This window comes from Adiantum capillus-veneris, chromosome 4, assembly GCF_014529385.1.
Source record: "Adiantum capillus-veneris isolate H3 chromosome 4, ASM1452938v2, whole genome shotgun sequence".
Lineage (NCBI taxonomy): Eukaryota > Viridiplantae > Streptophyta > Polypodiopsida > Polypodiales > Pteridaceae > Adiantum > Adiantum capillus-veneris.
Genome location: NC_140934.1, coordinates 16,208,284 through 16,229,939, shown reverse-complemented (window position 1 = coordinate 16,229,939; position 21,656 = coordinate 16,208,284). Strand labels below are relative to the sequence as shown.

At 47.4% G+C, this 21,656-nt stretch overlaps 1 protein-coding gene across 9 annotated transcripts in view; it reads right to left on the bottom strand.

The window, feature by feature from the left end:
* The window catches only part of LOC147458778 (uncharacterized), a 372,832-nt gene that overhangs the window by 206,166 nt on the left and 145,010 nt on the right, over positions 1 to 21,656 (bottom strand). The gene's annotated exons all lie outside the window — the stretch shown is intronic.

The window sequence follows — 21,656 nt, the reverse complement described above, 5'->3', positions numbered from 1 at the left end:
TGCACGCTCTTTCAACGAAACTGATAGGCCTTTGTTTGTCAAAACATCTTTCATGTGCTCTTTCCACATGGTGAAGTTGCTACCATTGAGCTTGCGAATGAAATACTCCTCCTTTTCTGAAGAAGAAGCCATCACTGACAAGAGGGTTTGAAAGGTGCCGAACTATGGCGAGAAGCTACAGAAATTTGGGTAGAGTCTCCTTTGTACGAGGAGTTAAAACTCAACTCAAAATACCCATAAATGTGCCAACTTCACTAACTAGGCACCTACTGCACAAAACCACAGCTGTGTGACCGCCAACTCGGTGTCAAAAGTATAAAAATCCGTCCAGATACATATCCTATGGCGAGGGTACCGAAAGTGGGAAACTCCAGCTACCTGTACCACCGAAAGTGTCTCAACATTCGAGCACACCCCAACTCAAAGAAAACCTCACGCTATCGACCCTCCAAAGGCTAATGCAGACACAAATGGACTAGCCACAGTCTCAGAAAGGACTCTTCCAGTCCGAGTCTCAGAAATGGACGGGAAAAACTGCAAAAATAGCCAAAAATGGGTCCATGCGTAGTACAATGTGGACAGTGTCCGCAACTCAACGTACATGAGTAAAACTGTACTCAAGCAGGCGCCAAGAACTGCTACATGCAGTAAAAAGTGATCCCTGCAGGGATATCTTCTCTCAAAAGAGCTCAGTAGCACTAGGTGTGCTCACAACAAAATGCATTTGTCAATGCATCTATCCGCAGAGAATCTGCTGTCAAATCGCCTATGAAAGTGCTATGTCTGGTAATCTCGCCTATGAAAGTGCTATGTCTGGTAATCTCGCCTATGAAAGTGCTATGTCTGGTAATCTTGAGAATCTATGTGTGAATAGGCTGAAAACCCCCGTGTAATCTATAACTTGCGTATCGGTATCACTACGTGCCGATTTCTGCTGCCGGGTAAAAATGCGTTAGTCGAATAGCCGCCAAAGGTGCCGTAGCCGAAAACCGTGCCGTACAGCGCAGTCGGTGCCAATGCCAGGTGTCACTCCTCTACGCTACAGGTACCTCACCCGTGCGTGTTGCAAGTAGAGCTATCAATCGCGGGACAAAGTCGTCCACGTAAAACCGGTGTCGGGCCGGATATTGAGAAATCCGCCGCAGTGTGTAAGAATGTCGAGCCGGTGCGGAAAAGTGTCGATGTCATTTTTTTCCACCGAACGGGAGTGGCTAGCCGAATAGCCCTAGATGCCTATGCTCGAAGCCGTTGTCGAGTCGTAGAGGCCGAGTCGGATCGGTGTCGATAACCAATGCCGAGTCGTGAAAAAACTGAAGCCGAGAAGAAGGAGAAAATTGCTAAGAGGGTCGACGAAGTTGGGCCGATGCCGGGTGATGTACGGGCTTATTCGCCTGCACCTACACACGTCAGTGTGCAAAAAAAAAAGCTCTCTCTCTCTCTCTCTCTCTCTCTCTCTCTCTCTCTCTCTCTCTCTCTCTCTCTCTCTCTCTCTCTCTCTCTCTCTCTCTCTCTCTCTCTCTCTCTCTCTCTCTCTCTCTCTCTCTCTCTCTCTCTCTCTCTCTCTCTCTCTCTCTCTCTCTCTCTCTCTCTCTCTCTCTCTCTCAGCTAGACACCAAGAGGACATGGATACAGCCAGCACAGGAGCTCGGCACGAAGATGGCTTTCTACAGAGAGCATCTCCTCCAGCTTACGGTTGATGGTTTTGTGACGAGGCCCAGATACATGGACACCCACTTGTCTCATGGGATACGATGTGCTATTGGCCAGATACGCACATCTTCACACCAGCTGCGGATCGAGACTGGGAGATACAGCGGAGTCCCAGCAGAGGCCAGGACATGCCCCCTGTGTGACATCGAGCCTGAGACAGAGTTGCACTATACATGCCACTGCCCCGTCTACTACGAGATACGAGGCGGCTTCCATTGCTTGTTCAGAGAGTGCTTTGGACCATTCTCTAGAGTCATGCAGTACGAGGATCAGAGATGCTTGGGTTTGTTTTAGCTCGAGCTATGCAGACACAGGGAGAGCCTGATGAGAGGAGAGGCTAGCCAGTCTCAGAGACAGATCACAGATTTCTTTAGAGCTGCCACTGGACACAAGGAGGAGTTACTACCACAGCAGAGCTCGTCGTCTCACACCAGAGGCACACTGATCGACCGAGCGACTGAGCTGGGGAGATCCAGATGCCCACGACTGCCGAGGACTACACAGCATCGGCGGAGGCTGCATTAGAGGATTCAGATCAATTTGGCTCGACATGCACGACGCCCGGTCAGACTACTGACCATGGAGGAGATTGATGAGATCCGCCAGCGACCAATGCTGGATCTCTTGTGATCTAGCTATCCCAGCTAGTGCTTAGTTCACACCTAGTAGTTTAGGATTCCATAGTAATTTATTTTATTTTTATTGTGACATTTGTCATTTCATTTTTGTCATCTTGTTACTCTGACTCTGACTTTGTATCACATCCACCACATTGTAACTTTCTGGTCTCATAGGTCACTTTGGCCTTTTGAAGACGTTAATATAACATTTCATTTCTCTCTCTCTCTCTCTCTCTCTCTCTCTCTCTCTCTCTCTCTCTCTCTCTCTCTCTCTCTCTCTCTCTCTCTCTCTCTCTCTCTCTCTCTCTCTCTCGGAGCTGCTATCTCTCTGCCACTTGCTGTCAATCTCTCACTTTCAAGAGTCGGGATTCGAGGGTTTGGTGGGAGAGGGGGTGGTCGAGGAGTCACGGCCCTGCTCACGATGCTTGCCTGCTCAAGGTTTCCCAAGCCACTGAGTGTGTGTCGAGGTCAATGGCTATCGATGGGCGGGGTGGGTGAACACTCCCTTGCAACTGACTGTCGGCTTTCCTGCTCGTCAATTTCTGCAGCTTGCCTCAGCCTCAAGCTTCACTGCCAAGCTCACACAGTGTGTGTGTGAGCATAATTATCTTCTGTATTTCAGTGGGTTCATTTGTGTGTGTGTGTGTGTGAGAGAGAGGGTGTGTGTGTGTGTGTGTCGTGGAACGTGCAGGGACTAGGTGGGCCTCAGTCTCAGCATTGCCTTGTGGGAGGAGAGATTGATCTCCTTATGCTTCAGGAGCAGCATCTGTGTGAGAGCCGCATTCCGCGATGTGGTCAGATTTTGCGTGGACGTTATGATACCTTTTGGTCAGCTGCTTTTGGACCTGGAGGCATCTAGGGTGGGGTATGTCTGACTATTGCGGATTCATTGTAGCAGGCCATTGTGGGCAGAGGGATTATTGTGCCAGGCAACGCTCAGTGGATTACTATGCAGGTTCAGGGTGGCCTTGTGGGCTTCTTGAACATCTATGCACCCAATGTGGCGAATGCTCGTGCAGAGTTTTGGTCACAGATTGTTGAGTCTTTGCCGCAGGCTAACCATTGGTGTGTAGGAGGGGACTTCAACATATTGGAGGACCCCTCTGATAGGATTGGAGGCAGCCATGCTACTGTGCATGGAGTCGAGTTAGCAGCTTGGAAGAGGTTGTGTATGACTTTGAGGGTCTCGGAGACATGGTAGCACTCTGGCTCTGTGAGGCCTCCAGCCAGTCTTGCCTTCTCTAGATCAGACCGCAGAGTGGGAGGAGTGAATCTATCGCAGATAGATCGCTTCTACACTAGTGACCACTTCAGTGACTTAGGGGGATCAGTGGGCATCGTGGCAGGGACATCCTTCTCGGACCATGCACCAGTGATCCTCAGTGGCAGACAGGCAGAGGAGTCGGAGCACGATGCTTCGCATCCCAGAGCGGGTCTTGTTGGACTCAGCACTCAGAGAGAGGGTAGAGACTCTCTGGACAGAGGGCATGGACAGCCAGGTTCTAGCTGCAGACAGAGTGGCCTTAGGCCTAGCTCAGCTTAGCCACCTTTTTCTCCAGGAGTCTCTGGCTCGCCGGGCTGCAACGAGAGAGGAGGAGCAGTGTCTCAGACGAGGCATTGCTTCACTACAGAGGATGCAAGAGCAGCATCCAGACAGTCCATGGTTGAAGGAGCAGTTACAGCAGTCTCGACGGGAGCTTGCTAGCACAGAGGAGAGGCGGCATGAGTTTGCCTTTCACCGACAGGCATCTCAGTGGACTCAGGTGGGTGACAGAGTGACAGGTGCTTTTTTTGAGACTGTGGAACCTCGGCACTCGCATGCCAAGGTCAATCAGTTGAGGAGACCCGATGGGTCAATTGTTTGCGAGCCAGAGGATATGCGTGCAGTTGCTACTGACTTTTACCGTGAGCTACTGTCGGCTGAGCCAGAGTCAGAGAGACAGGATGCATGCAGGGAGCAGGTTTGGGCACAGATGCCTTGTCTTGTGACCGAGGAGATGTGGCAGAGGCTTGAGTTACCTCTTCAGCTTGAGGAGCTGCACACAGCTCTTAGGGCCCTCCCTCGTGGTAGCTGTCCAGGTGAGGATGGGCTGACTCCCAGCTTCTTCTTGGAGTACTGGGACCTGCTTGGCCCAGATCTTTGTAGTGCCTTTCAGTACATTCTGCACACAGGAGTGATGCCGGATAGCATGAGTGAGGGCCTGATTTACCTCATTCCAAAGGAGGGTGGCTCCTTGGATGAGATTCGACAGTGGCGTCCCATCACCATTCTCAACTCAGCCTACAAAATTCTTGCCAAGGCTCTGAGTTTGAGGATTCAGCCACTCTTGGAGAGCCTTATACATGGGACTCAGACAGGTTTTGTCAAGGAACGCAGTATCCTTGACAACATCTTCACTTTCTGGGAGGCTTTTGCCCTGGCACGGCTCCGTGGGGAGGACCTGGTGATTCTTCTTCTCGATTTTGAGAAGGCATATGACAGAGTTGACTGGGACTTTCTAGAGGGCACTCTACACAGGATGGGCTTATGAGATGCTTGGATCAGAGGGGTGGCAGCTTTGTACAGACAGGCTCACAGTCAGGTGCTTTTGGTAGGAGGTAGAGGTGAGCGCTTCATGCTCACATGCTTGGTCAGACAGGGTTTTCCTCTTGCCCCCTTTCTCTTTCGGTTCTATGCGGAGGCGATGAGCAGATTTTTGGTGTCACAGCAGGTTGGTTTGAGGGGCTTAGCACTCCCTATTCGGGGAGATGAGCTACTAGACGCTGAGTTTGCCGATGACTCAGCCTTGTACTTAGAGGGCCAGGAGGCCAATCTGCACAGATGTGAGCAAGCTTTGGAGACCTTCTGTTGTGCATCGGGCGCACTGATTAACTGGAGAAAGACACTGGCTTTCTCGGTTGGCAGTGCTCCTGTGCCAGATTGGATGCCAAGAGAGGGTTTCACGTGGATTCCCCCAGGGACTGCAGTTCGGTACTTGGGTTGTCAGGTTGGTTTGGACTTGTCCCCCGAGCAGCAGATTGCTCCTCTTCTCCTGTCCATCAGGAGAAAGCTGCTACATTGGAGCTCAGCACGACTTTCGATGGCTGGTAGAGTAGTGGTTGCCAACCAGGTGTTGTTGGCGACTATGTGGTACATCACTTCTTGCTGGATCTTCTCGAGTTCTTGTATCAGCCAGGTAGAGAGGCTGATCAGGAACTTCCTTTGGTCAGGTCGTGACACTCAGATTGCCCGAGCCAAGGTGGCTTGGTCGGTCATCACACTTCCTTGTTCTCAGGGAGGGCTTGGGATCATTGATCCAGCACAGCAGAGCAGAGCCCTTCTTGGGAAGTTTGTAGTCAGAGGACTTCTTCCAGGAGAGGAGCCCTGGAAGGAGTTCTTGCTGCAGAGGCTTTGTGCGAGGGTGCCTCAATCAGGAGGCCCCTGGCAACCTTCGACCAGATGGATCTTTACAGAGTTGCGCTTCGCAGTGAGTTTGCTTCGATCTTGGGAGCTCTTACGGCGTGGCCTAGAGCAGAGACAGCCGACGTGCACGGAGGAGCGCCTACGGCAGCCCCTCGTTTGGAACCCCATGGTTAGCACTCAGAGAGGCCACTTGGTTGGTAGTCGGCCTCATGTTTCTTGGGGTCCCATGGTAGCAGCTCCAGCGCGCTCTCTTGGTGACTGGCTAGAGTTCGAGGAGGTGCAGGGTTTCCAGCTACAGGGCATGAGAGGGGTGCAGAGCATGTCTTAGAACATCTCAGAGTCAGTTCCAGCTGAGTGGCTCATGCCTCTCGTGCCAGTAGCACCCCGGTGGATGGGAGCCTTCACACGACTGGAGGTTCTCATTTCAGTCAGGGCCTGCTCAGAGTCTGTCTAAGCCCTGTTCTTTGAGCTTCAGGGTGGGGGATGACTACAGCGAGTTGCAGTAGAGGCCCCGCAGGTAGCAGAGTGTTGTTTTCAGAGGATCCGAGTAGTGGGCATCTGGGGGTGGACCTGCGTCATAGACCCTGACCCAGCAGTTCTTGAGACAGGACACTGGAGGCTATGGGCTTGGGAGTGTTGTCTGTTGGCACGAGTACAGTGGGATCCTGGTGAGTGGCTATGGAGGGACCCCTTCTCTTCTGCAGACCACCCAGGAGTCCCGTTCTTTCAGTACACTGTTCGACTGGGACGTCATATACTAGCAGCACAGAGAGAGGCCCTCCCCGCTGCAGCACGTCATTGGCAGGAGGAGGGTCTCACAGTCGAGTTCTTGGCAGACTTTTGGGAGAGGTTGTGGGACTCCAGACAGCCGAGGCGAGTCACCTTGTTTCAGTGGTTGGTCGCACATAGAGCCACAACAGTAGGGAGCTGGCTTGTGCATAGCGGTCTCTCGGCCACATGTGCAATTGTGACCATTTGGTGGAGAGTCAGGGTCACTGTCTTTGGGACTGTCCCTCGGCCCAGCAGGTGTGGCTACGAGTTCTTCGGCTGATACCTGCTCTCTCCACGGCTCGACAGTACACTTGGGGGGCAGCGGCTTTGTCCACCCTCACGGGCCCGACACTTCAGTTTGAGCTATCTTCCACCAGCATGATGATAGTGATGCATGGGGGGGCGACCTACACTTCAGCCTGCTACAGAGCTTACTCCACAGGAGTGGTGCAGTGAGAGAGAGAAGTGTTGGGAGCTCATCAGTGGCCTGACACTTTGGTTCATTTGGCGGGCCCGCTATTTTCGCATCTTTGAGGCTCACCGTGTGCCACCAGCAGAGACTGTTCGTGACTTTTGGCTAGAGCTGATCCATACTCTCAGAGGACAGCTTGAGGGACTACAAGGCAGCTCCGACCGCATGCGGGAGCGCCGCGAGGCTTTCCTTCGACTCTGGCGCCCTGGGTCTTTCTACACCATAGTCCAGGGGGTGCTCAGATGGCACTACTGTCCACCTGTGTGGCTCTTCCCTCCTTCCATCTCTTGATTTAGCCTCATTGTATATATGTTGTTTTTTCATTGGGAGAGTCTCCCCATCATGCTTGTTGTAGCCCTCTCTTGCAGAGGTGGTTGTAGCCCGATGGGCAGTTTTCGTTAACTAATAGAAGGATCTCCTTCTTGGAAAAAAAAAACAATTAAAGACAAGGGAAAAGAACAGGTTTCGACCTTTCAAACTTGGATAGTGCCCAAGAAACTTGTCAAAGCTGCTACACCTCGTGTTCCGGCATCTTCTCGTAATTATGTGCCTCCTTTGAAGAATGTTGCTCAAGAAAAACTCCCTTGTAATGACAACACTTCTTTGGCTGAAGCTTGGGACAAGGTTGTTCGTTCTACAAGGAGGTTGTTACTGGAGAAGCTTCTTCATCGCAAGGTGCCTTTCCTTACAATTATTCCAGGTCCAGGTATTGACCCACCTTCTCAGGCACCTTCAGCTGGGAGGACGTGTTGATGGGCACTGGTACTTGGAGTTTTATTTCCCTCCTTTCTTTCCTTGTTTCCTCGTCCACTGTATATACCATATAGAATGCATACTTCTTTGAATTGCATCTCCTATAATGTGCGTGGGTTATGCAATCACGACAAGTGGCGGCTTACCTGGCACTATGTACATACATGTAAAGCAGACATTGTGGTTCTTCAAGAGCATAACCAGCACCAATTTGCAGGACAGACTTCTTACTTTGCGGGCTATTGCATAGCTTATGTAGGATCAGCTGGCCATTCTGGAGTGCTTATGCTTGTTCGACATGAACTCTTCCCGACCTTGGTCTTTAATGACCCGGCTGGGAGATGGATGGTCATCCAATGTATTGTTAATGGAGAAGTTTTCGAATTTGGAGGATTATATGCATACACAACTTCTGCAAATAGAGCACGGTTGTGGAGTGCTATCTCTTCTTATTGTTGGCATTCCAATGCCTTTCTCTGCGGGGATTTTAATAATGCACCAAACCTTGCGGATAATACTACTGGCCATTCTCACATGCTTCATACGGAACGGCAATCTTGGGACCAATTTATGTCGACCTGTAATGGGCTTGATTTGTGGCCCTTTTTGCATGCGACTGATCCAGGCTTTACTTTTCAGCACAATGCTCAATCCATGTATCGCGCTCGGCTGGATCGCTGGTATCGTTTTCACATGCAACAATATAAAGACTTTGTATGCGAGATGAGGATTGATTATGCTATGTGTCTCTCGGATCATTTTCCCGTATGCTTGAAACTTCGTTTTGGCTCTTTTGATGTCAATGATCGCCTACCCAAGAAAAGACTTCTGCATGTCAATAATGCTTATCTCAAGCATGAGCCTTTTCGCACCAGGATTGTGAATATCATCCCGCCTTTGCTCTCCCAGATGTATTTGACATGGACATAGTATGGTTTCGTTTTGTTATGCGTGTTCAATCAGTTATACAAGATTATGGCAGGGATTATTTGTCACAATTAAGGGAACGGGTTAACCAGGCAAAGGATGCTTGTAGCCGATTAATGCACTTGGATAATCATTCTTCCCTTACTGATGCTCAAATGACTGAGTTGTTTTCTGCTCTTGCAATATTAAGGCACAATGATGAGAGAAAATTGGCCAAATGGCAGACTCGAGCTCGTCAACAGGCTTTTGCAGATAAAGGATGTGCTTCTAAACAATTCTTTCAGCATTTGCATCACTCGAGGCAGTCTCAAGCTATACGGAGAGTTAAATTACCGTCAGGCGAGTGGACCTCCACTTTTCGAGAGTTAGCACTAGCCCTACGCTCTCATTATGGCAAGATTTTTGAGGCCCCTTCTTCTCCCACGAGAGAAGCGCGCCAAGCGCGTTACATGTTTCTATCGCATGTCACTTCCATTCTCTCTTTGCGGCAGGCTCAAGACTTGGAAGCTGTTTTCACTGAGTCGGAATTGTATGCCAGCTTGCTTGATTTAGGTCGATGGAGAGCTTCTAGTTGGGATGGTCTCTCTGTGGAACTCTTCTTGTCTTTCTGGGATTATTTGAAGTTGCCTCTATTATTCATGATGAATACAGCTTGGGAACAACAGGAATTACCCTCCTCTTGGAAAGAAGGTTTGCTCAAGGTGATCCCTAAGCATACATTGTGTGAAGAATTTTCACATTGGCGGCCTATTACACTTATGCCTATGGTATATAAATTAATGGCAGAAATGCTTGCCAACCGACTTAAATGCTTTCTGCATGAAGGCTTGCATTAATCTCAATACGGCTTCATTCCGTGACGTCAAATTACTGATAACCTCGCAAATGTCATTAGTGGTATGGAATATGCAAAATATACTCGACAGGATGTATTAGTCATTAGTCATGCAGGTTGATATTGAAAAGGCATTTGATATTGTTCTTTGGGATTACATTGCAGATACCATGCGACATTTGGGCTTTGGGCCTAGGCTATCCCGTGTTGTGCTTTTCTTGTATGCAAACAATACTTCTGCAAGCTTGCTGGATGCTTCTCTCACAGAATCTTGGCCTTTGGGACGGTAGGAACGGCAGGGCTGCCCTCTGAGTGCTTTGCTTTATGCGATCGCTACTCATCCCTTGTTTATGTATTTGGATTCCTTGACCTCCACTGGTAGGCTACATGGCCTTACTTTACCTTCCGGTCGACAATTTGCTAGTCAAGCTTATGCGGATGACTCTTTGTTCATGCCTCGTAATAACTATGATGATGTGCAACAGATTATGCATACTCTTCACTTGTTTGGATTGGCAGCATGTCTCAAAGTTAACTTTTGCAAATCCAAGCTATTGCCTCTGAAAGAGTGTGACTGGCATAAGATATTGTGGCCTGGGGAGATTGTTCCTCCCCATGTTCTGGTTCGCCATTTGGGTTATCCGTTGGGTTGGAATGTATCGGCTATCAAGAAAACGGATTGGGTGCTCCAACGTCTACATTCCAAGTTGAATTAATGGAAATTGTCCACGTGGCCACTTCATGTGCGTCTCAGGATTGTCCAATGCATCCTTGTGGCTTATGTGTAGTTTTACTTGCCTTTGTTATCCTGGCCTCAGTTGTGCTTGCAATCCCTCATGTCCAATATTTTAGAGCATTTTTGGCGGACCTCGTCTAGCAAGAGGGGCCTTTGGCTTCTATCGATGGACAAGCTGTGTTCTCCCAAGCGGCTAGGAGGGTTGAATATTTTGGACTTGAGACGTCATCTTCTGGCTCGGAAAGCTATGTTGTTGCCCGTTTTGGTGGAGTAGTAGCAACCCTGGGCTCTCATGGTCACACATTTGTGTGCACACATTGTCACCCTTTCTTTTGGTCATTGGAAACCGACTTATTGGGATGTTGTTTTTGGGAAGCTTGAAGGACACATTCCTGGATGTCCATTTACTTCTTCTCTAATTGTTGATTGGAAGGTTGTCACTTTGCATTTAGCTTGGGATGGTCGACAATCCTCTGCGGGTAACTCTCTTCGCTTGGAGAGTCTGCATTGGAGCAGGGGTTTTGCTTCGACTTTGGTTCAACGGTCTCCTCGCCAAGCGTATTTTCTTTCCCAAAAAGGAATCCGTCAGGTGCATCAAGTGGTTGATGACTCGGGTTATGTTCTTTCTTTCGCTGATGCCGTCTCCCACTTTCGGTTGGGTCTTCACTATTCTCCTCTCTGGCGGGAGATTCAAAACATGCTTGCTACTCATTCGCCCATTCCTCCTCTGGATGAAGACTCTCGCTTCTCATATTGGAATCTGGCTACTACTAGATTGGACTACATCTCAGCTGCCAGTGTCTATGCCATTCTTCAGTCTGATGTATGGATTGTGCATCGGGGTAATCAATTGTGGTCGCTTTCCGAGTCATCCTTGTGGTGGCAATACGCATTGTCTCGCATTTGGCAGAGTCATCTTCCTTTGAAGGAACGTGTTTTCTTGTGGTGGTGCTTGGTGGGAGCTCTACCTGTTTGCAGTGCGTTGCATGCTCGGCATATTGCGCCTTCCCGCTGCCCCAAATGCATTGAAGTTGAGGAGACCGTGCCACACTTGCTGTGGTGTTGTCGTCACTCCAGAGCCTTCATTCGGCAAGTGTCGACTGCTCTTCGACTACGTTTTCCTTCCAGCTCTTTTCACAGACGATTTTGGCTTTTTGGGGTGCTTCGGTCACCACAATCTCAGTTTGCGGTCTTCTTCACCTGGGTCAGATTTTGGACTATGTGGGCCATCTGGCATCGTAGGAACTCCTTAATGTTCCAGGGCACTTTTGTTGACCCCTTTCCCTATTTCAAATTATCTCTTGGTCAAGCGCTGCATTTTGCCTATGAAGCTGGAGACATCACTCTTGATGCCTACAGGATTTACTTTGACTGTTTCTAGTCTTCGGAGCGTGTGTGTGTGTGGTGGAGATGTGGTGGTGGTGGTGTGTATGTGTGTGGTAACTCTGGCCTGCGCGTCCTCTGCCCAGCGTGCCTGTGACTGCGGATTTCCCTCGCCTGGGGGCTTTCAGCTTTAGCTAGCAGTTTTGCGCGCGCTTTGGCCTGATTTAGATTTCGCCCCTTCCTCTGTGTGTGTGTGTGTGTGTGTGTGTGTGTGTGTGTGTGTGTGTGTGTGTGTGTGTGTGTGTGTGTGTGTGTGTGTGTGTGTGTGTGTGTGTGTGTGTGTGTGTGTGAAAGGAGAGCTGCCCTGACGCGAGGAGTTCCACTGCGTGAATTGACCTTGCGCGAGAATTTCCCTGCACTGACTGCTTCCCCGTCTGAGTCAGCCTACCTACGAATTGCTGCAATTTCGTTTTCTTTGCAGTTTCAGGCTCCTTTCGACTTGGCTGTTCTGTGTCAGAGATTTTGTTGCGCAGTCGCTGCTGAACATCTGCAAACGACTTTTGTCGCCAGCAACAGCCATTACAAGTGTGCAGGTTATAACAGTCTGTTGTATTTTCTGCAAAAACAGTTTTTGGGTATTAGAAGATTTTCTTCTCAGCTTTAGCAGTCTCAGTTGTTTGGAATTTTGTACAGAGCAGTCTTGTATGTACAGTCTTGAGGTTGGTAACTTGGTACAGAGAAAGTCTGCTAATATAAAAACAAAAAGAGTGTGTTTTTTCGAAGTTCAGCTGTCTTTATAATCCAGTAGATTTTGTCAGTACAAAGAGAAGGTTTTTTTGGTCATGGAAGAAGAGACTGTATATAAGCGTAGGAAACAGGTTCACCTTTCCTCCATGGATGCTGCACATATTATTAAAGAGTGTTTGTCGAAGGATTTCGCGGATGCTTGGGATGCGTGGAAAGGCCAACAACCCACTACTGAAGTGATTATTCCGGTTCAACAGTTGATGCATTCGGTTGCGCAGTATGCATTGAATGCCGTTATTTTGTTTTTCCCTGGCAAAATGCCATCGGCACAAGATGTAGGTCAATGGGTTGACTTTCTGTTGAAAAGACAAGCAGTTCGAGGGGTGTATTTTGGTGCCCGCGGGTTTTATGAGGTGTTGTTGGAAGACATGGATGCTTGTTCGCGCTTGTTGGAAATGTCGCCTTTGTTTTTCAACATGCAAATGACACATGTTTTGCCATGGGCGCTTACTAAAGATTATCAGAGCCTGATATGACATAGGTGCCCGGTCTGGGTGGAAATAGTCGGATTTCCGAGGACTTGGAAACATTTCTTGCCTATTTTAGCTACGCAATTAGGAAAAGTGATTTGCCCCCCAAACTTGGATACTAATTCCAATAGATTTTGCGTACTATGGGATATAGATGTGCCTACACCGTCAGGAATTACGGTTGACTCTAGTGATCCAATGGTAGGCAAAAGGCCATTTAAACTTAAAATGGGGGAAGTTTGCAGGTGCTTGTTTTAGTTGTGGAAAGTCTGGCCATATGCAGTCTAAATGTCAGGAATCTTTGTTTAAACTACCACCATTTGCTATTCCTATGACTGGAACTCGTGTTGTTCCTCTGTCTGCTTCGTCTGTCAAGTCGAAGACGAGGGAGTCTAATGGCAACATGTAGGCCAAGCAAGGCAAAGACTCCATTAAGAATTTGGCTAATACGCAGACTGCTGGGAAGACTGATAATAAAGGTAAAGCTAAGCTGGTAGAGTCTAATGATGGTTGGCAAATTCCCAAGAAGCCGACAAAACCTCGTGTTTCGCCTATTTCAAGGAATTATGTACCTGCTATGGATGGAAGAGGTGGTGGAACCTCTGCATCTACATCCCATGATCATAAGTCGTTGGTTGAAGCGTGGGATAAAGTGGTTCATTCCTATAAAGACGCTTTGCTTGGGTCGACATCTGCGTCGTTGTCGATGTATCCAAATCCCAAGCAAGGGATGTATATGGATTTTGCTGTATTGAATGGTAGTATGGAGGCGGATGTGCCTATGGGCAACACTACTTGATGATTGTGCCTCGTGGATCGTTTGTAAATATTGTACAGATGCATTCTCCTATTAGATGTTTGATGTATAATGTGCGCGGATTGTGCAACCATGATAAGTGGAAGCTGATGTGGCATTATATACATACAAATAAAGCAGATATAGTGGTATTGCAGGAGCATAATCAACATGATTATGTTGGTCAATCATTGTATTATGCAGGATTCTGGATTTCTTATGCTGGTACTGGTTCTTTTTCGGGAGTTTTGATGATGGTGCGTCATGAATTGCAGCCAGTGTTGGCTCATAATGACCCGGCGGGACGCTGGATGGTTGTTCAATGTCTTGTGCAAGGCAATATTTTTGAATTTTCTGGTATTTATGCTTATACTGCTTCGGCACACAGATCTCGTCTTTGGCAAGATTTGGTTAAATATCCCTGGCGTTCACATGCTTTTTGGTGTGGGGATTTTATGTTAAACTTGGAACGTTCTTCGTGGGATGCTTTGATTAGTGGTACAGGAGTGTTGGATCTGTGGACTAGCTCTCATTGTTTGGAACGAGGCTACACTTTTGCTCATAATGCTCGTTTGGAATATAGAGCTAGATTGGATCGGTGGTATGTACTTGGCTCTTAGCAATATGATATGTTTGCATGTGATATGAGGCTTGATCGCTCCTTTATTCTATCTGATCATTTTCCTCTTTGGCTCTTGATCCATACTGAGACATTGGATACAAATTCTTCTCTTCCTACTAAGAGACTGTTGCATATTAATAATGCTTATCTCTCGCACGAGGCATTTCAAACCTTGATTGATGCAGTGATTCCGCCACTTGTCTCTCATATGCTTATAGATGTGGATATGGCTTGGTACCGCTTTGTCATGCGGATTCAAGCAGTCATAAAGGATTATGGTTCATGTATATGCACCGGATGAGAGATAAAGTGCAGGAAGATAAGATGAATACTCAAACTTTGGAAAGTATTGCAGATATTCGACGGCTTCAGAACAAGATGAATTATGTGCAGCTAAAGCCTCTTTAATGCATAATAACAGGAGAAAACTTGAAAAATGGAAAGTAAGATCAAGACAATATGATTTTATGGATAAAGATTGTTCATCGAAGCAGTTCTTTAAGCATTTGCATCATTCGAGCTTATCTATGTCTATCAAAAGGGTTAAGATTGATACTGAGCAATGGACGGCCAATAAAGGTCAATTGATAGATTGCATGGTTGATCATTTTCAGCAGGTTTTTGCTGGGATTGGGGTTCCTTCAAGTGAATCTTTGCAAGCCAGACAGCTACTGTTGTCGTATGTGCATCCTATATTGACGAGGAATGATGCAGTTATCCTTGAGGATAGTTTTACTGAGACTGAGCTGCATGACAACTTGTTGCATCTTGGGCACTGGAAATCCCTTGGATGGGATGGTCTTACAGTTGAATTTTTCCTTGGCTTTTGGGAGTCACTTAAGCAGCCTCTGCTCTTCATGATTAATCAGGCATGGGTTAAACAGTCATTTCCGCAATCGTGGAAAGAAGGTTTGGTGAAACTGTTGCCTAAGCAGACATTATGTGAATACTTCTCGCACTGGCGTCCGATCACGCTTATGCTGGTTGTTTATAAGTTGTTGTCAAAAATGATAGCTTCTCGTATTAAGGATCATTTGTTCTCGGACATACATCCTGCTCAATATGGATTCATTCCTCGCAGGCAAATTATGGATAATATTGCTAATGCTTTTGTTGGGATTGAGTATGCAAAATATACTGGACAGGATGTACTTATCATGCAGGTCGATATAGAGAAAGCATTTGACACGATTCAATGGGATTTCATCGCTCAGACTATGAAGGCCTTGGGCTTTGGTTCCAAGATGTGTCGAGTGGTCTATTTCCTATATGAGAATAGTCAATCTGCTGGAATCATTGATGGTGAGTTGACTCGATTATGGGATCTTGGTAGATCGGTTAGGCAAGGTTGCCCTTTGAGTGCTATGTTGTATGCTATTGCTACGCACCCTCTTTTGTTGTACTTGGACTCCTTGACTGTGTCTGGGCGTTTACATGGGTTGGAATTGCCATCTAGAGATCATTTTGTGGCGCAAGCATATGCGGATGACTCCATGTTTTGGCCTAGGAATACACCGGAGGATGTTCAATGTATAATGGAAGCATTGCATCTTTATGGACAGGCTGCAGGATTGCAAGTAAACTTTCGAAAATCTAAATTGTTACCATTGAATCAAATGGATTGGCACTCAGTATTATGGCCAGGGGAGATAGTAAAGCCTGACCAAATTGTGAAACATCTAGGATACCCGCTGGCTTGGTCGGTTAATAATGCAAAACTATTGGATTGGGTTGAGAACAAATTGAGGTCTAAATTACACTATTGGGAATTATCCACTTGGCCGCTACATGTCAGACTCAGAATAGTAAAGTCCATATTGGTGGCATATGTGCAATTTTTCTTGCCTATGTTGCATTGGCCACTTCGTCGTATTCGAGCTTTGATGTCTCGGATACTTGAGCACTTTTGGTCTACTTCTTCTCAGAAAAAGGGTCTGCATTTGCTTGCGATGGATAAATTATGTACTTCGAAGCGTTGTGGTGGTTTGAATATTCTGCATCTGGGTTCTCATGTTATAGCAAGAAAGGCCACATTGTTGTTGGTGTTGGTTGAGCAAAAGTAGCCTTGGGCGCAAATGTTTGTGTTTTTGTGCTCTCATGCGGTTTCTACACCGGATTTTGGCCATTGGCAGCCATCGTATTGGGATGTGGTTTTTGGTAAGTTTCAAGCCACGATACCTGGATGTCCTTTTACCTCCAGTCTTGTAGCGGATTGGAAAGTAGTCATGCAAGACTTGTTGTGGCATGGCAGAGATGACGTATGTGGTAACTCGCTTCGGTTAGAAAGCTTACATTGAAGTCGGGTTTTTTATCAAACTCTTGTTCAATGCTCTCCAAGACAGGCTTATTTTCTCTCGCAAAAAGGTATTTGCAGCGTAATTGATGTGTTGGATGCTAATGGACGGATGCTTTCGTTCAGACAGGCTGCTCACATCTTTGGGCTTGGGATGCATTATAGGCATATGTGGGACAACATTAAAAATCTGGTTGATTCCATATCTCCTGTTCCACCGCTAGTTGCAGAAAACCAAATTTGTGATTGGCAATATGATGGTTATTCGGCCTCTTTGATTTCTGCAAAGAAACTGTATGGTCATTTGCAATCATTCTCTTGGATGTACGAACACTGTAATAAGGTATGGAATATGAACAAGAGTGATATTTGGTGGTGGAGTAAGGTCATGAAGGTGTGGCATGCAAAATTGCCTCTGAACGAGAGACTGTGTATGTGGAGATGCATACTTGGGGTTCTCCCGATTGGCAAATTTCTAAGTTCTAGGACATTGGCCTCTTCACGATGTGTTAGATGTGGTGCAACAGTTGAGACCATTCCACATTTACTGTGGTCTTGTTCTCATACGCTGCAGTTTGTGGATTGCATCTCTACTGCTCTTCGCACGCGTTTTCCTGGCATGCATTTTGGTAGATCTTTCTGGATCTTTGGAGTACTTCCGCCATTACTTCGGCCGTACGCATACTTTTTTGGCTGGGTCAGATTCTGGGCGCTTTGGACGGTGTGGAGAGTACGTAATTCTCTCATGTTTCAGCAGATACAAGTCGATTCTGTTTTCTTCTTCAAGACGGCTCTGTTGCAGTCTCTCCGAGTGGCTTATGACTAGGATGAGATTACTCTCATTCATTAAGAGCTTTATTTTGACTGTTTCTGATTTCCTGTTTGTAGTATTTTTCGTGGGTTTTCCTCGTCTTGAGGTTTCTCATGGGTAATTCAAAATGACATTACAAAAAAAAGTGTGTGTGTGTGTGTGTGGATGCCTTGCTTGAACCTTCAACCAGTGGCTCCCCCTGCAGCTGCAATCGACGACTCCTCTTGTAGCCCATCTCAAGCTCAACGCTTCTGGCCCGCGTGTATACTTTGCTCGCAAGCTCCCCAATCTCTGTCAATTTCCTTGCAGGTATCCTGCTACGGATTCCACTGCCCAATTTTTCCCTCAATTGGATAGTTATACACACAGCGTGTGTGTGAGCCTTGCTCTGTTATACACACAGGTAGTGGGGGATGTCGGGTCTCGAGATCCTGCTCCTGAGCTATGATACCAATTGTAATGCATCCCGGAGTGTGTAAGAGAGGGAAGGAGAAGGGGGAAGGGGATGAAGGAGAAGCTCTGCACAGAGACTTGGGTTAGTGGAAAGGAAAGTGAGAGAGTAGTCAACTCTCTCACTTTCTCTCCCTATATTCATTAGGTAGAAAGTGAGTAAGGGTGGTTTCCCACGGCCACCTAGCCTACACCCCAACACTGATTAATACACTCAAGGGTCAGTTTGAGAGACTCCAAGGCAACTCCGGCCACATGCGCGCGCAAGAGGCTTTCTTTGCGACTCTGGCGTCCAGGGCCTTTCTTGGGTCAGGGTGTGCCTAGATGGTACTACCGGCCACCAATGTGGCTATTTCCTCCTCCGATGTTCAGATTTTAGCGCTCATTGTACATACTTTGTTTCCTCAGTAGGAGAGTGTTCCCATGTTTCTGATGTATCCCTCTTTTATAGAGGTGGTTTGTAGCTCTATGGAAAATTTTATTAACTGATGGAAGGATCTTTTTCTTGGAAAAAAAAATTTAGTGCTTGAGAAGAGATTCCAATCTAGCTTGGAGATCTAACCAATGTAATTAGGAGATACTAATTACATGTTAGCTCTCATACCACATGTAATGCCTAAGGTGGATAAACAAACAAGGCATTTATCATAGTGAGAGCTTTATAACAATTAGGATTAAGTAGATTAGAGCTAGTGTACTCAATGCAATGAAATGAACTTGCTTAATTGATTACAATGAGAGATGATAAAACAAGTTAAGCATAGTGGCCTTACATACTCAATGATGGGAGGTGAAAATTAAGGCAAGAAGAATATGCACCACAAATAGAAAAGGGGCAAGTAGTGTGTGGGGCTACAACATGTAGCTTGTGGCTATAAAGTGCAACATGTGTGCATGGCATGAGAAGCATGCGTTAGGGATTCCTATGTAGGGGGTTGTATCCATGCACATAGGGTGCATGCTAGTATGCTTGGCTTTAGGGATTGTTCATATATGAAGTATAAGCTAAAGGTTTACCTCAACACTATCATCTCGCAACTTGACGAATCTCTCCTAGCCCATAGCCTCTTAAGATATGGACCTTGCCAACTCAGCATGCAGCATCTACCACACTCTCCCCTCGCAGCAACATTCTCTAGCCGACTGTCTGTGTTAACTGGGTGTTCCTTATCATGATGGTTACTCTGTGTTCTTATTATTGTATCCGGTACCACCCTTCACCCCTTTCAGCAGCTCATTGAGTTGAGTCTGATCTTACCAAGTTATATTATTTTGTTCCCCCAAACTCTCCTCTCTTTTGTGCTTCATGCATGTTTGAAACATCTTACCACTGTCTCTCTCCCCTTGAATCAACTCTTCAATATTATATAATGACACTTTTATTGTGATATGCACTACTCCTAGCTTGGTCATGTGCACACTCCTCTTTGGCTCCTCTTTGGCACTAACATAATTAGCTTGACTAATGAACTCACATCTTCAAGAGTATCAAGTCGAGTTAAAGTGAATCAAGTAACATCGTGATGCATAGGGCACGGAAAAATGCTTTTCAAATGCTACCCTGAAGCCAATCAATACATGTTGTAGCAGAGATAATGTGTCGTGCCCTCTATAGTGGGTGCTCCTCAGTGCAATGTGTGTGATATCTCACTCCACAGAATGCAAACACAGAAGACAATAAACAACAAAGCAACAACAGTACAAGTCAGTAGAACCTGAACATGAACAGCCAACAGCATGAATATCGACAAACTCAAAGAAACTGATACAGGCTCTGGCATGGAAACACACTCAACTCCAGTCCAGATCTTATAGGTACAGTGGGGGTGTCGAGGCTCAACTGTGCAGGGATGGTGCAGACGTGCTGTGTACAACTCCAGAAAATAGACTCAGACTACTGACCACATGAAAGTCGATCACTGATCATAGAGTGTCAGACGACCCCCTCCAACCACACGTGTATCTCCTAAGAACCACAAACAGCTAGCAAATATCCAATCCAGCTAAGCCTATCTCCAAACTGAGGTGGTAGTGCTCTCGCCACGGTGCCCACTCGACCACCACCTGTATCACTTGCCACGTGTCACTGCCCAAGCCAAAGTCCATTCAGTGTGAACTCCAATCCCAACTGCAACTAACTTCTTGTCCTATGCCAGTGACACCTATGCCAGTGACACTATAGCCCTACTTCAGGTTGCCTGCCACAAGACCACTCACCGTCCTGGTGAGAGAAACACTGAAACTAGAAAGAACATTGAACTAGCAAAAAAATGCAGCTCTAGGTGAAGAAGTTGATGTTTGGAGAAGATATTGAGTTTCAAGGAGGAATTGACCAATGTACATAGTTGCAAAACATAATGAAGTATGGACTACCTTGCCACAATGAGATAAGTTAGGACATGGTCGGGAAGTGAATTGCACAGTCTAGCCTCCTGTCACAATGAGATAATCCTGATTTTTTCCTATCACTGCCTAACAGAGGAGCAAGGGTGAGGGGAGGGGGCAGGGGCAGGGGGAAGCGGGGTTGGGTAGGGGTGAAGTGGATTGGGTTGGTGGGCGAAGAGGATTGGAGAGAGGCCAATTGGAGAGGGTAGGGGCGAGGGGAATTGGATTGGGTAGAGGCATATTGAATAGGGTATGGACCAATTGGATTGGGTAGGGACCGATTGGATTGGGTAGGGGCTGATTGGAGAGGATAGGGGCCGATTGGATAGCGTAGGGGCCAATTGGATTGGGTAGGGGACAATTGGAGAGGGTAGGGACGAGGGGATTGAGTAGGGGCCAACTCGAAAGGGTAGGGACCGATTGGATTGGGTAGGGGACAATTGGAGAGGGTAGGGCCGAGGGGGATTGGGTAGGAGCCAATTAGATTGGGTAGGGGCCAATTGGAGAGGGTAGGGGCGAGGGAGATTGGGTAGGGGCCAATTGGAGAGGGTAGGGACCAACTCGAGAGGGTAGGGACCGATTGGATTGGGTAGGGGCCGATTGGAGAGGGTAGGGGCGAGGGGGATTGGGTAGTGTAGCAGGGCTACAGTGTCACTTCACAGGACAGACACTTGGACAGTTGGTTACAGTTGGTCTGGTTCACACTGGACAGATCCTGTGGGCTGCGGAGTGACACGTGGCAGGGTACCGACGGTGGTCTAGTGGACATCGTGGCCAGGTCACCACCATCACTCAATTTGAAGATAGACTTAGCTGACTGGACATTTATGACCCGTTGGTGGCTCTTTATGATTGTACATGTGAGTAGTAGCTGTTGGGTCACGATCATCATCTTCTTCACCTCTGGTCTAGCATCGTCGTGGAGAGCAGTGAGTCTATACACAGAGCACTGATTCACCATCCCTGCACATCTGAGCCTCGACACCCCCATTGTACCTGTGAGTCCTGGGCTGGAGCTGAGTGTGCTGCCGCGTCAGAGTCTGTATCAGTCTTTGAGATAGTCGAGTCATATGTTCTGGTCTACAGTTGTGTCTTTGTGAGCTCTGTTGATGTCTCTTGTTTCCTTTCTATTCAGTCTGTTTGAGTGAGATTGTCACGCACATTGCACTGAGGACCACCAACTGTAGAGAGCACGACACATTATCCGCGCTATAGGTGCTCTCATTTTGGCGATCACGGTGGGACCTCAACTGAAATCTCTGAGGTACAAATCTTGAAGCTAGTTGGGTCTATCTAGCTTCGCCTACCTTGCCTTACATTGTTCCTCTCTCGCCTGGTCCAACACGTCTAGTCCCTCGCAATAGTCATCTTTCTCCCTGGTCTGTACCTCGTCCCTGGTCCAGCCTGGTCTCTTCCCTCGTCCAGCCTGGTCTCGTCCCTGGTCCAACGTGGTCTAGTCACTAGCCAACCTG